Raw genomic sequence first — 12,795 nt, forward strand, 5'->3', positions numbered from 1 at the left:
GTCTGTATCTGGCTGCACAGTGAGGCAGAAGAATGGGGTTAACACTTGTAAGAGAGGCACTGGGGCCGGTGCCCTGGATGCTCATTCTCCCCGTGCAAAGCCCCAAGGATGAGGTAAACTTCCTTCCTCTCCTCCAAGGAGCAGTCCGTTAAAATCCTGCCCGGTTGGCAGGGAGGTCTAGGTGTTGGCCAACGCTGGTTCTGCTCCCGTTACCAATGATGGGGGAAGCACGCCCCCGACGGTGTCCCTACTCTGGGGAGCAGTGTTATTTATCTCTAAGTGTGAAGGATAGATCTGATGTTCACCTAGGAGGTGCTGGTTGAGGGAGGGGAGAGGGTTGAGATGCGGGTCCCCCAGGGCTAGGTGGGGGCTAGAAGTGGTAAGAGCTCCATTAGTTTCTTTTTTTTTTTTTTTTTAAAGCTATTGTCGTTACATTCCCACTTGCCCCCCTCCACCCCACAGTGCTAGGTACATGGCAAACATGCAGAAAATGCCAGCTTACATATGCAGAAGGGTCAAGGACACTTGGTTGGTGAGCAAAACGGAGGTGAAGATGCCCTAGGTAGACCAGAAAGACTCTGGGCTTCTCCAGTTCACCCAAGAAGAAACGGGCCAGGCAAACCCCTGCCCCAACATCAGCAGAGGCTGGGGGAGCCCTCCCATCCTGGGCCTTTGAGACCCCTTGCTGCCTTGAATTTTGGCCTCTCTTTACATCCCAGAGCTATTGCTTTCACAGGTCTTGTTTAACTTGAGAAGGACAGGGGAGGAGGGGCAAGGAAAACTGCATTCTTCCCCATCAAAGCCAAGAGTCTAAAGTAATACTTCTGGTTGTAACTGATCCTGGCCTGTTTGTGATTACGGCCCCTTGCTCGCTTTCTGGCAGGATGGCCCTGGAACCCGGCAGCAGGCTGAAGGGGAGAGACACCCTTGCTCACTTGGATAATCTTGTCCTCGCCTGACATGACCAAAAACGTCCACCAGCCGCTGCTTTCAGCAGTTCTCCAGGGCAACTCTTCAAAACATTTATTTAAAAAAGGGGGGGAAGAAGCCACCCCCAACCCCAATCATGAAATTCCATAATACTAATCATATTCCTTCTGTTACCAGCACCAGCCTGGAAAACACAGCAGCACCCACAGTCCCACTGGCTGATGCAAATTGAAGGGGAGAGGGAGGATTGGGATTGGAGGGATCGGACCATTTTCCTCTTTTGCCTACCCCCCCTCCCTTTTATTAGGGGAGAAAAGACACACATGCACACATATACACATACACCCCTTTTTTGCTGCCATAGCACAGAAACAGCTCTGCAAAGCTCAAGACTTTCTCAGCTGTTCTTTCTCCGGAAATTTAATCTGCAAAGCATTTGGCCTCACAAAGCCCATTCCAAAGGTGTCCAGGAGCCCATGAACCCTGTGATCATGATTACAAACCCAGCAATGTTTGCAGCCAGTGACCCATTTGGCTGCTTCGGAGAGCTGGCTGAAGGCTTGCCAACATGGTCATATTCCCCTCACCTGCTCCCTCTAAGCTGAAACGCTTTTTCTCGGAGCCCCAGGGGTTAGAAGGGACCTTAGAAGCTCTGGAACTATGGAGATGAAAGGCCTGCTCCTTGCCTGGCTTTGGTAAAAGCGTGATGGTCACGGAAATGGGGTGCTTGGTATCTGAACACAACCTGTGGGCACTATCTTCACTCCCCATCACATTTCCATTCTGTAAGTAGGAAAGATGATGCTCAGAGAGCTAAAGGGACTTGCCTGAGGTCACCTGGTTAGTGGGTAACTGAGCTTGGAACCTAGATTGACCAGAGATCTTCTTCTCCAAAGCCTGGCATTCCTTCCATGAGGGCACACCACCGCCCGGCCCATTCCCACTGTGCCAAGCACAATCCCTTGACCCAGTGGCTTGAGTAAGATGTGGGTGGCTGGAACTGGTGGAGAGCCCCCCGCCCCGAGTACAGGGAGACCACGTGGCCCGGCCAGGCCTTGGACAAGCCTGTAGCCAACACTACGGGTGCTGGTGCGGGGCCCAAGACCCCAGGCCTTGCTGCGGATACGTCCTGATCACAGCAGCTCAAAAGACGGTGAGCACACTGAGCAGAGATGAGGCCGGGGCCTTGCAAGGGCGCCAGTTAGAAGTACAGAAAACAAACAAAAAGAGAGAGTGTCCCGAAACCCCGGGACTAGAGACCTGGCCAACCTCAATAGCAGCCTCACCACCTTCCTGGGGAGGAATGAGAAGGGCGAGGAGGCACAGCCTCTGGTGTGGGGGGAGACCCACAGCCAGCCAGGGGGACAGCCCAGAGAAGGGGCATCGCTAAACGGCGGGGAATCCGTACCCCCAAGTTGGGGTATCTGAAGATGATCTTGCAGGAGGGAAGTCACCATGTGTGAAAAATCAGTCTGTTGGAATGTATAGGGTACAGGGTCGGGGCTGTGTAGGAAGCACCTCTGAGTCTGGAGCCTCCAAGTTCTAACTTTAGCACCGGGCTGAGGGCCCGGGGTCGGGGAGACTCAGTCAACTGGGGGCAAGTTGGGATGTGCCCAGCCTTGAGAGGGTGGCAACGCCTCAGTGAGGCCGAGAGATGCCAGGAGTCCTCAGAGACAGCTACCTCTATAGCAGGGGTCCACAGCCATGCCACAACCTGGCCCTGAACTCGCCATGTGACACTAGGTAGGTGGCTTCCCTTTTCCAGGCTCTGTTCCTCCTCTGACAAAGAGAGCTGTAGGCAGACGGTCAGAAATGTCTCCCTCAGCTTGGTGGGAACGGAAGGGGGAAAGCTCTCCTTCACCTGACATTTGGGGCCCTTGAAGGCCCTTGACACACCTTCTTATCCTGCTTATTGCTGGATGAACACCTTCTCGTAGGCCGCCTCAGACGCTGTGGCCCAATAACGCTTGTCCAGGCCCGCCTTCTGCGCCCTGGCAGGTGGCATTCTGGTTCACCCAGTTTGGATCCCCTTCCTCCTTCAGCAACTGGCTCAAGGCCCATCTTCCCCAGGAGACCTTCCTAACCAAGGGACGCAGGCACAGTCCCATCTCTGAACCCGACAGCATACACGAAAACCCACAGCCTTCTGGTCCTGCCCTCCCGTCCACTCCGTAATACTGCTTAACCCCAACAACACTGTGCTGTCTGCCTTGCACTTGGCAGATAACGCTATGAAAATGATCGATGCACTGCATCTGGGCCTTTATCCTGCAGGTAAGAGGGAGCCCTAGAATGCTATCCCCTGAGTGACAGGAAGATAGGGACAGCTGCTTCTTGTCCACTGCTGCACCCCGGTGCTGGGCACACCAGAGGGCGTGCACAAGGGGCTCCATGTGTGTCGACTGAATCAGCAAACCACATCATGTGGAAGCACTCCCTGCATGGAGGAGGTCACTCAAACGGGGCTGAGACTAGAGAGGTCGTGGGGGAGGGGGAAGGAGGAAGGATGGCAGCTCTTCCTTGGGTCTGGGAGGTGACGGGGAGGGGCTGGGACAGGTCTATTTATTTGGACAAAGGGGAAAGCAGAGTGGGCTAGGGCCCTGCCCAGCACTGCCCAGCCTCTGCCCTCATGCCCTCAGCCCCACTCACAGGGCCCTGGGGAGCAGGTCTCACAAATGCCCCCAACCATCTACCCGTCCAGTCCAGCCCCGGCCATGGACCAGGCCGAGCCAAATGCTGGAACATGCACACAACTCTTCTGCAGGAAGCTTCCCTTTTGACCACTTTTCTCCTATCCCAGCCAGGGCTTTAACAAGACTGACCTCTTCTCCTGCTCTCTGGGGCCTGGGGAACTCACACAGCAGAGCACTCTGGGGCTTCGCTCTCTAAAGAAGTAAAATCCACAAGCACGAGATATGCAAACAACCAGATTTCCAAACACTGGATAAACAGCATGTGTTGGAAGTCCACACCCCACCTCCCAGCTGTGCAACCTTGGGGCAAGTCACTTAACCTCTCCGGGCTTCAACTTCCGCCTCTGAGAGACAATGTCAACATCTGCCCTTCGTCTTACCAATAGGTTTTACAAACTGCATGGTTCTATATCTTGTAAAACATAAAATATTCTGATTCAGAAACAAGTCACATTGAAAAAATGCCCCAAATCCACTACCGGAGGGCAGGCGTGAGCAAGCAGTCTCCAGGTGGCCTTCACCTCTTCAAGGACACCCCCTGCTCACCCGGCCCCAGCAGGGTATGAAAGAGAACAGACTTGCAGGCTTCAGGCCACTGTGCTTAGAATGACCCTTAAAACACAAGGTTCTGGGACATGGTGATCGAAGGGCCACTCAGGGCAAGGCTGATGGGCCAGATGTAACAGGAGAAAGGGATCTGTGCACCAATTTAAAAAACCTACTCGTGGCTTGCTCACTTTATGGCCAGTCCTTGGCAGACTCTTTCTCTTAGTTTGGCTTTCTCTCACCTCCCGTGGAGCCTGGGCCACTTCCCCACAATTTAGTCCAATAAAAGCTTAGGGGAGGCAAATATATTTTAGCATGAGCCTAAAAAGCGCCTGCCTCAGAAGGGAAATGTGGAGTTGGGACTGAAACAATTAAATGAAACAAAACCCCCCCCCCAGGAATTCCATATAGCACATTTTCAGTGTAGGTAGAAATGACCCTGGGGGTTACGTGAGCCATAAGCCGCTCTCCACTTAGTCCCACCAAGCTTCACAGGGCAACTGGTTTAACTGGGTCACCCTGGCTTTCCCCCGTGATGAGACCAGGGAGTGCGGGTCAGCACTGGGAACCCAGAGGATGAGGTTATGGAATCTGAAAAGATGCCGATAGAGAGGAGGGCGGTCAACCCCGCTACCATGAGTGGTTACTGGAAACCCAAGTGCTGAGAATATAGCATCACACAGCCACGGGGTCATCTGGGGAAAAACCAAGGGGCGATTTCTCAACCCAAATTCCCTGAGGTCCTGACAAATTATACTCCCCAGAAAGTGCCACAATCGCAGGGTGGAAATCTGTGATGTAAGGGTGGAGGGAATGCTGTGTGGGGAGCTCTTCCCCTGCACTTTAGCCACTCAGGGAGACCTGTCACTTCTACCAACGACAAAGGCTGTGTACGTGCATGCGTGCGTGCGTGCGTGCGTGCGTGCTGGGAACAGGCGGGGGGCATCTAGCGGTGCCCGCTCCCTGGGCCCCTGGGCTGGGGTATGTCCGGGGAGGGGAGTGAGGTCACCTGTTGGCTACACTGCAAGACTTCTACCTGGGATGTGGTGGTTGTTATACCTAGAACCACACACCTAGACCCGGTACCACCTGGCCTCTCCTACTTCTCTGCCCTCGTTCACCACCACCCTCCCCAGACCAGATGGGGCCTTTGGTTCTTCCTCTGCTCACTGAGCTCCAGGCACGATCAGCAGGGAAGGCCTTCAGAGAGCCCTTCCATGGCCATGCCCTATCACCTCCTCCCCAGCTTATTTACCGTCGTAGGGCCCCGTTTCCTGCACTGCACTTTTCAAAATCTCAAATTATTTTCCTGGTTTCCTTGTGACTGTCTCAGCACTCCATGGGAGTCCCAGGGGGGTGGGACTTTGTGGGTCTCATCACCTCTGACCCCAGCCTGGCACTTAGTCAACTAATACGGATTTAGGGACGACAGGTCATGTGAAGATTAGCCTTGCTAGGGGCTGGGCGCTGTGTGGTTTAAGTGTTCCCTTGGTGTCCAAGCCCGGAAAAGCAGCCTTTTGGAGACGCCTGTGAACAGACTCAGTGTAAGCCTATTTGCCCCCCAGAACGGAAGGCAGTTGGTGCAGCTGGCCTCACTCTGGCACTGGAGCTGGACTGCCAAGGTCACCGCTAAAACACCGCCTTCGCTCAGAAACGACTGCTCAAGGGCAACTCAGGACGAGCTGGGTCTGCAGAGCCAGCGTGAGGTCGGAGCGACCAGCCACTCCGCTTGCCCCACCTGAGCAGGTGGAGGTGAGACACGGCGGCACCCTGGCGGCCACGGTCCCCCCCCCCCCAGCCCCCCAGCCCCCCAGCCGTTCGGCCGCTGGCTCCAGGCAGGTGGTCAGCCCTGGCCGTGCTCAGTGTGACAAGCCCTTGGACTCCTCCCTGACAAAAGCCCGTGCCGATCTCGCTCGAGGAGAGAGCGATTTCCAGTTCTCAGAAACACCTTCCCCTACCCCCCCAGCTGGACCCACTTCCTTCAAGTGCCACTGTTCTCACGTCCCTCACGGCCCCCTCCTTCCTTGCCCCTCCACTGCGGCCCAATGTCCACTTTCTTCATCAGGACGCACCTGCTAGAGGCGGCCAGACGCTTTGCCTTGCTGTCTCAGCCCCAGGAAGCCCAGCCCCCCACCTGGTATCCCCTCATGTGGACGTGGAATTCCTTCACCTTTCTGCCTATCTAACCCCATCTCTCCAAGGCCCAGCTCGATGCCTCCAACTCCTCCAGGGAGCCTTCCCGGACTCTGTGAGTCCCCCACCCCCCCTCGTGTACTTCAGCTCTGTGCCATGCAACAGGGCCACGGAGTGACGTCAAGCCAGCAAGAGGGGTCACGGGTGAGCCTCTCCTCTTCCCTCAGCCTTGCTCACAGCTCGCGACCCTGCGAGGATACTGCCTCTGGGTCACCAATGGGAACTTGACTTTTGTCTCCAAGTCCTTCCCTGTCACAGGCGGGGGCAAGGACAGTTACCCAAGCAAGGGCTCCGAAGGTCCAACTCTGGTCTCCAACACGATTTGGGGGCTTCACTGCCCTGCAGGAAGCTCCCCACTTGCCCTACCCACCTCACAAACCAACAGGGCTGAGAGAATCCTCAGACACTACTGAGCACAACCCATTCTCTGGCCAGGCAGGGAAACGGAGGCCACAAGAGGAAAACTGGCCTGCCGTGGGCCCCAAGATCAACCTTTGGCAGGGCTGCCTTCGTCCAGCGGTCTTCCTGGCGACCACCACGTCCTGAGCACTTTCTGTGTGCAAGGCCCTGCACCAAGCACTGAATTCCTTCTGAATCGGCATAGATCAACCCTCTGGCTGTGGGTACAATTATCCCCATTTTACAGGTAAGGAAACGGATGCTTAGAAGCCCCAACTAACTTTCCCAGGCTCGCCACTAGCAAGTGCCAAGTCAAGATGAAAACCAGGCCCATCTAAGCTGGAGTCCCTATTTGTCTTCACTAGGCTATCCTGCAGTCTCATTCTCAAAACAATCTCTAGCCTGCAGTGAATAAAGCTGGGCTAAGGGGCCCCAGGCGGAATTAGGATACCAGCTTCTGCTCCAGGATTTATGCCCCGTGGCCCCTTTCCCTTCCAGCCAGCGACGTGAGGCAGAGAACAACTGCATGCCGGAGATAGTCTTAGACCAGAATGGACTTTGGAAATTGCTGATTAGGCTGACACAGCAGGAACATGCACGCGCTATACTTAGGAAGAGAAGAGAGGTCAGAGGACCAAGGCTGTCTGACAGCTGGGACAGCACCCCATGGCGGCCAGTTACCACATGCAGATGGCGGCTGCCATCAACCAAACTCTTAAAAGGCTGTGGCAGAGCTAGGAGTGTTAGTTCACTTATCTGCAATGCAGGCTACAATAAACCTGCCCTTCTAGAAACAGCCTATCCTCTCTTTATCGGGATAGCTCTTTTCTAGGGTAGCTTGGCAGTCTGCACTAGCGATCAGGCAGTTCCTTAGTAAGCACATCATCTAAGCAGATGACACAGAAGCGACCTCAGAGAAGTCCACTGAAGACATCGTCAAGTCTGAGAAGCTGCCCCAGCCTCACAATACAGTCCACCCCTTAACTACCCAGAATGCTCACATCGAGGCGAATCTGAGCTTCATAAAGACAGGAACGTTATGAGTATGCACCCAACCAGCATGGGGCCTGGGACAAAGGAGGTATTCAAGAATTGTGAAGTGAACGAATGGGTGGATAAATGAATACTAGATAAGTAGATCTCTCCCTTATAAAAAGCCCATGTAGAACCAGTTACAACAATGTTCATCAGGAAATATCAAAGTAACAGAAGAGATACATCCCTCAACGTTAGAAGGATTCCAACTCACAAAAACACATGGCTGGAGAATGGATTGCCTTTGACAGTACAAAATCATCATCACGACACACAGATCTGAGAGGAAAGCTTATGAGTCTGTCTTCTCTGTCAAACAATAAACGGTCACATTTGATGCCCCCTCCAGAAAAGCCCATATGCAGTGTGCATCACTGCCCCCTGACACTCGTGAGGAAACCGAGGGATTCCTACATACATCACAAAGTCGGGGTCACATTAGATCTTAAACCTAGTGCTCAGATTCCAGATTCTTTGTTTCTCCACTATGCACATAGCTGCCAAACAAGTAACACAGTTTGCAGCCCAACACGGTTTTGTTACCCCTCTATATCTCCTTTCTTTAAAACCCGCTTTCCAACAGCCACTGCTGAGGTGCGTGGCTAGGTAGCCATGTTTCTAGCCCGCGGGGCTTCTCCCGGACGCAGCTGAGGGGCCCGGGGCGGGACATCTGACCTAAGGTCTGCCGAGTCACTGGCTGGCCAATCAGATTCAGATTCGAACTTCAAATTTTGAACTCAGAGAACCAGAAGCCACAGACCAACAGCAGATGAATAGGCAGCTGCTTTAAGGGGACAGGAGGAGAAGTCAGGCCGCTCTGCAGGGAGAAGATCCCAGGGGGCTCTACATCTTGGGTACACCCAAGAGCGAGACAGAGACAAGCGTGGCTGATCTGGCTCGGGCCAACTCTCTGGTTCCCCCGCTGCCCGTGAGGCTGGGATGTACTTCACATCCTCAGGTTCGGTGAGATTTTTTTGCAGCCTTCAAGTGTCTCTTGAGCAAGTCTGAGTGGACTTCTGTCCTCTGCTCACTACTCAGTTGGGACTAAAGCAGTGATTTTTGGACGGGACTGAGATGTGCAAACTCCCCAAGGCTGAGTGTTCTCACCTGGACAATTTCTCACCTGCATGGACCAACGGAGCTCAAAATTCCTTGCCAGCACAACGCTATGATCTTAGTCCTATAGCTACATGCCTCGAAGGAAATGTAAGAACTCCCAGTGTTATCATGCTGGGGCCAGAAAAGAAACAAAGACTCAGAGAAGGAAAGCAGAGGCAGGAAAAGAATGAGCATCTGGTGACTCATAGCCCCACGTCCTCCTGGGGCCTCTAGTCCTAAGAAGAAGGAAGCAATGCTGGAAAGCTGGAGACAAGCTTTGCTCAACACAGACCAGAGCAACTGGGATCCTGCCATCACCACGCTGCCAGAAGTCAGACCAGATTATACCTGCTTGAAGGCGAAGCCAATGTGGTCTTTGAGGCATAAGAATTTCCCACAAAGGCGGGGTCTCAGGTACTGCTGTCTATGGGAAGGGTGGAGGGGTTCCCAAGGACAAGATCACAGTGACTTGTCAAAGCAAGCAAAGCTGTTGAATCTTTCTGCGGGATCTGTCCCTGCTCACGAATGGAAAAAACGAGTGCTTTCTGGCTTGGCCCCAGGCCCACTGCTTGATCAAGAAGGGTTTCCCTGAAGCCACTCAGCTCACTTTGGGAGTCCTTGACTTCTGTCCACCTACATTCCCGGGAGCAGGCTTGTCCTCGGTGCTGGGTACACATCAGATCCTCTCAACTGTTGCTTGGCCCCAAGTTCAAAGTAACAATTAACAACCTGAATTCCCACAACCTATGACCACCATGCTGGAAGGTGGGACACAGAGTCATCCTTCTGATGTTCCAGGAAGACCTGTGGTCATCTCACCCAGCCCATGTCTCTCCCCAACCTGCAGTGTCAGCAGCTTGTGGTGATCCTACCCGGGATGAGCCCATTCTCACTCTCCCCCCATGTCCTCTGTAGAGGGCAGAGATCTCAGCTGTTGGACTCTAAGAAAATGACTTAACCTCTCAGTCTGTTACTTGAGCCACAAAATTTTTAAAGAGCCTTCTACCGCATGGGGTCATTTCCTGATTCTAATAAAATGATAACGTATCACATGGCACCAGTGTTTACTGTTTACTGACTCTGAATTGCCTTCCAGACACATCTCTCTTTAGACCAGTGAAATTACAGAGCCCTGGCAAAACCACACCTCCAAATCGCTCGGTGTCTATGGTCCCAGGCAGAGGGCTTGGATGAGCAGGCAGAGCCAGAGGTTGGTGGACCCCTCCATGGACACTTCTAGCCAAGACAGAAGGGGACACAGGCAGAGTCCCTGCTCTCAGTGGGCAAGGCAAGGCCCTGCAGGGTGGGGATAGTGCTAACTGGGGCTACTGCCTCAACAATTGGAGTGGAAATGCCTTAACACGCCCACCATGTCCCAAGGTCAGAGGCATAACAATTGGGTCTTTGTTAGAGAGTTCAAAAGCCTCACTCACCACTCCTTCCCAAGCCAGCTTACAGGATGCACAACACACCTCCCCTCCCCCACCTCAGCCGTCCAGCTTCCTGAACTGGGCAACCACTGTCCCAAGGATCTGCACTTTGGTCCTCTTGCTCTCTCCCCTCCACCCACTTAGTTTCTCTGGTTAAACTGGCTGTACATGCCAGGCCCCCTGGTTTCTGCCAGCAACAGATAGTGTGGGTTTGCATGGCAGACCTAGCACGCCAGGATCCCGGTGCAAACATGCGCTGCTGAGCAGCTCTCTCCACCAAAAGTAAAGATACAAAAGTCCTGGAGAAGGAGAAAAGCCGTGTTTGGGGAGGCTCTCTTCACCTGACATCTAGGGCCCTAAAGGGGCTCCCAGCCATGGAGTTCAGACCTGGGAAGAAGGCTCAGGAAGGTCATTACTCCAGCTTCTGCTTCTAAGCAGCCACCAAATTATCTCCATTTTACAGAAGGGTTAAGTGAGGCCCAGAGGGATTAAGGGACTTGCAGCCATCTAGCCAGTAGGTGGTGGGCAGGATCTTGCTTCCAGAACAGTAGCTCCGTCAGACGGGGGAGTCACATAGCCATCAGGGAGTCCTCAGGAGTGGAGGTGTCTCTACGCTTTCTCCAGGCCCCCACTCTGTCAGGGCTCCCCCCGCTAGGTAGGACTTCCAAGTATTCCTAGAATCCTGGGTGTGGGATGGGAAGGTAGAGGGAGGACGTCCCTGGGAATCAGAGTCTCCGAGCATGCTGACTTCCTTTCGTGTGGGGTCTTTTCCATCCTGGCCAGTGGTGGTACCCAGAACCATGGGGGTTATATAGCTGGGCTGGTGACACAAGGCAGGGGAGGTGGCAGGAGGGTCTCTAAGCCAGAACTCTACTTCTGAGCAGCCCTGACCTTATACAGAGAAGTGGGCACATCTCTCCCCTCGGAACACGCTCCAAAACGTCTGCCTCAGCAGGTGCCTCCAACACCATCAGAGATCTCTTCCTTTGGGTCTGGAGGTGCTCAGGGTTTCCAGAGCCAGGCCCCTGTGACAATGCCAGCTTCCTGGGAGGTAGACGGGGTGAGGGGTGGGGACGAGTAGGTAGGGGTGGTACTAGGACAAAGGCTGAAGGCAAAGGTGTGCAGGTAGCAGACCAGTGTGGGTGCCTGGGGTGAAGGGCTCAGGCCCTAGGCTAGGGGTGTGGCTCTGCTGGGTGGGGACAGCCTTTGCCAACCACCTTGCCAATGACTCCAAGCACAAAGACAAAGCCTGACCTCTCTGAAAGGTCTGTCAGGACCCCAGACCCAGGAGGGCCAGGAGTCAGACCTATGTTGGCATCACAGCTCTGTTCTCAGGGAGCACAGTTCCTGAGCCTCCTGCAGCAGGAGCCTGAGCTCACCTCCCCCAGGAGGTCTGCTGGGATTTCCTCAGCATCTCTACAACTACTTGCTGCCCACAGGCATAGGACTCAGGGGCCCAGGAATGTCCTTGTTCTGCTTTTGCCCTCAGAGGACTCATTTCCCCTCAGTCTGTCTGTGCCTCGGTTACTCTATCTATAGAATGGGTACAGTCATCCTTTGGTCTGTCCCCCTTTCAGGGCTCAAAATATTGGAAGGGAAGGGAACTGAGCAGGACAGGAAAAGAAAACCAGGCCCCTCCCCTCTGGGAGTGTCCAAATACTGCCCAAAGAGGATCCCGTGCAAGGGACCCTCCCTTGCAGCTAACTGGAACCAAAACAAAACACCCCAGCAACCAATTCAAGCCCCAGCGGGATACAGGCAAACTGCTGATGGAGGTCTTGGCCCTGCACCTCAGACTGACTGATTCAGGCGCTCCTCCCTCCACGTACAGAGATGCCTGCTGCACCTGTGGTCCCGGTGAGGACCGTGGAACCAGCAGCCCTTGGAGAGCCATGGGCAGGGCCCCAGACGAGACAAAGCCTCAGCTCCCAATGACAGGGCGGCTGCCATAGGGCCCTCCCTGGCCCTTCTCCCCCTGTCTGGGCCCTCTTCCCAGGTCCTGGCGGCCTTCAGCTCTGCAGGGGGCAGTCAGCTCACCACCCAGACACTAGCCAAATCCCACAGGCCTAGCCTTTCCTGAGACAACCCGTTGCAGGGGGTGGGCAAGAACCCTGGCCCCCCACAGTGACATCATGGCCGGCCTTCCCCACCAGCTAGTCGGCTTCTCTTGCCCCTGCCCAGACCCTGGCTTGGAAGATGGCGCCAACAGGGGAAGCTGCCCTAAGGTGCCCCCTGAGCCAGGAGCCACCTTCCCTGTGGCCTCAGTGGGCACGGGGACCCCGAACAGGGGCTGGGCCGTTGTACCGGCTTCTGCCACCCTGGCCTCTCATGCACACAAGCCGGTTCATTTCCCCGGGGCTGGGGAGACATTCTTCCACCACCAGGCAAAGTGCTGGCCTGCAGCCCAAACCAACAGGGGAAACTTCGGCCTCCTCAGCCCTCTCCCCCACCAGATGGAAATAACGTACAGC

The 12,795-nt window shown here is 54.6% G+C and overlaps 1 protein-coding gene across 2 annotated transcripts in view; it reads right to left on the reverse strand.

Moving 5' to 3' along the window:
• Positions 1-12,795, reverse strand: part of SH3PXD2A (SH3 and PX domains 2A) — a 235,545-nt gene that overhangs the window by 43,315 nt on the left and 179,435 nt on the right. The window lies entirely within an intron of this gene.

This window comes from Mirounga angustirostris, unplaced genomic scaffold (assembly GCF_029215605.1).
Source record: "Mirounga angustirostris isolate CCGP_5_RB_7025 unplaced genomic scaffold, mMirAng1.0.hap1 SCAF_6, whole genome shotgun sequence".
Lineage (NCBI taxonomy): Eukaryota > Metazoa > Chordata > Mammalia > Carnivora > Phocidae > Mirounga > Mirounga angustirostris.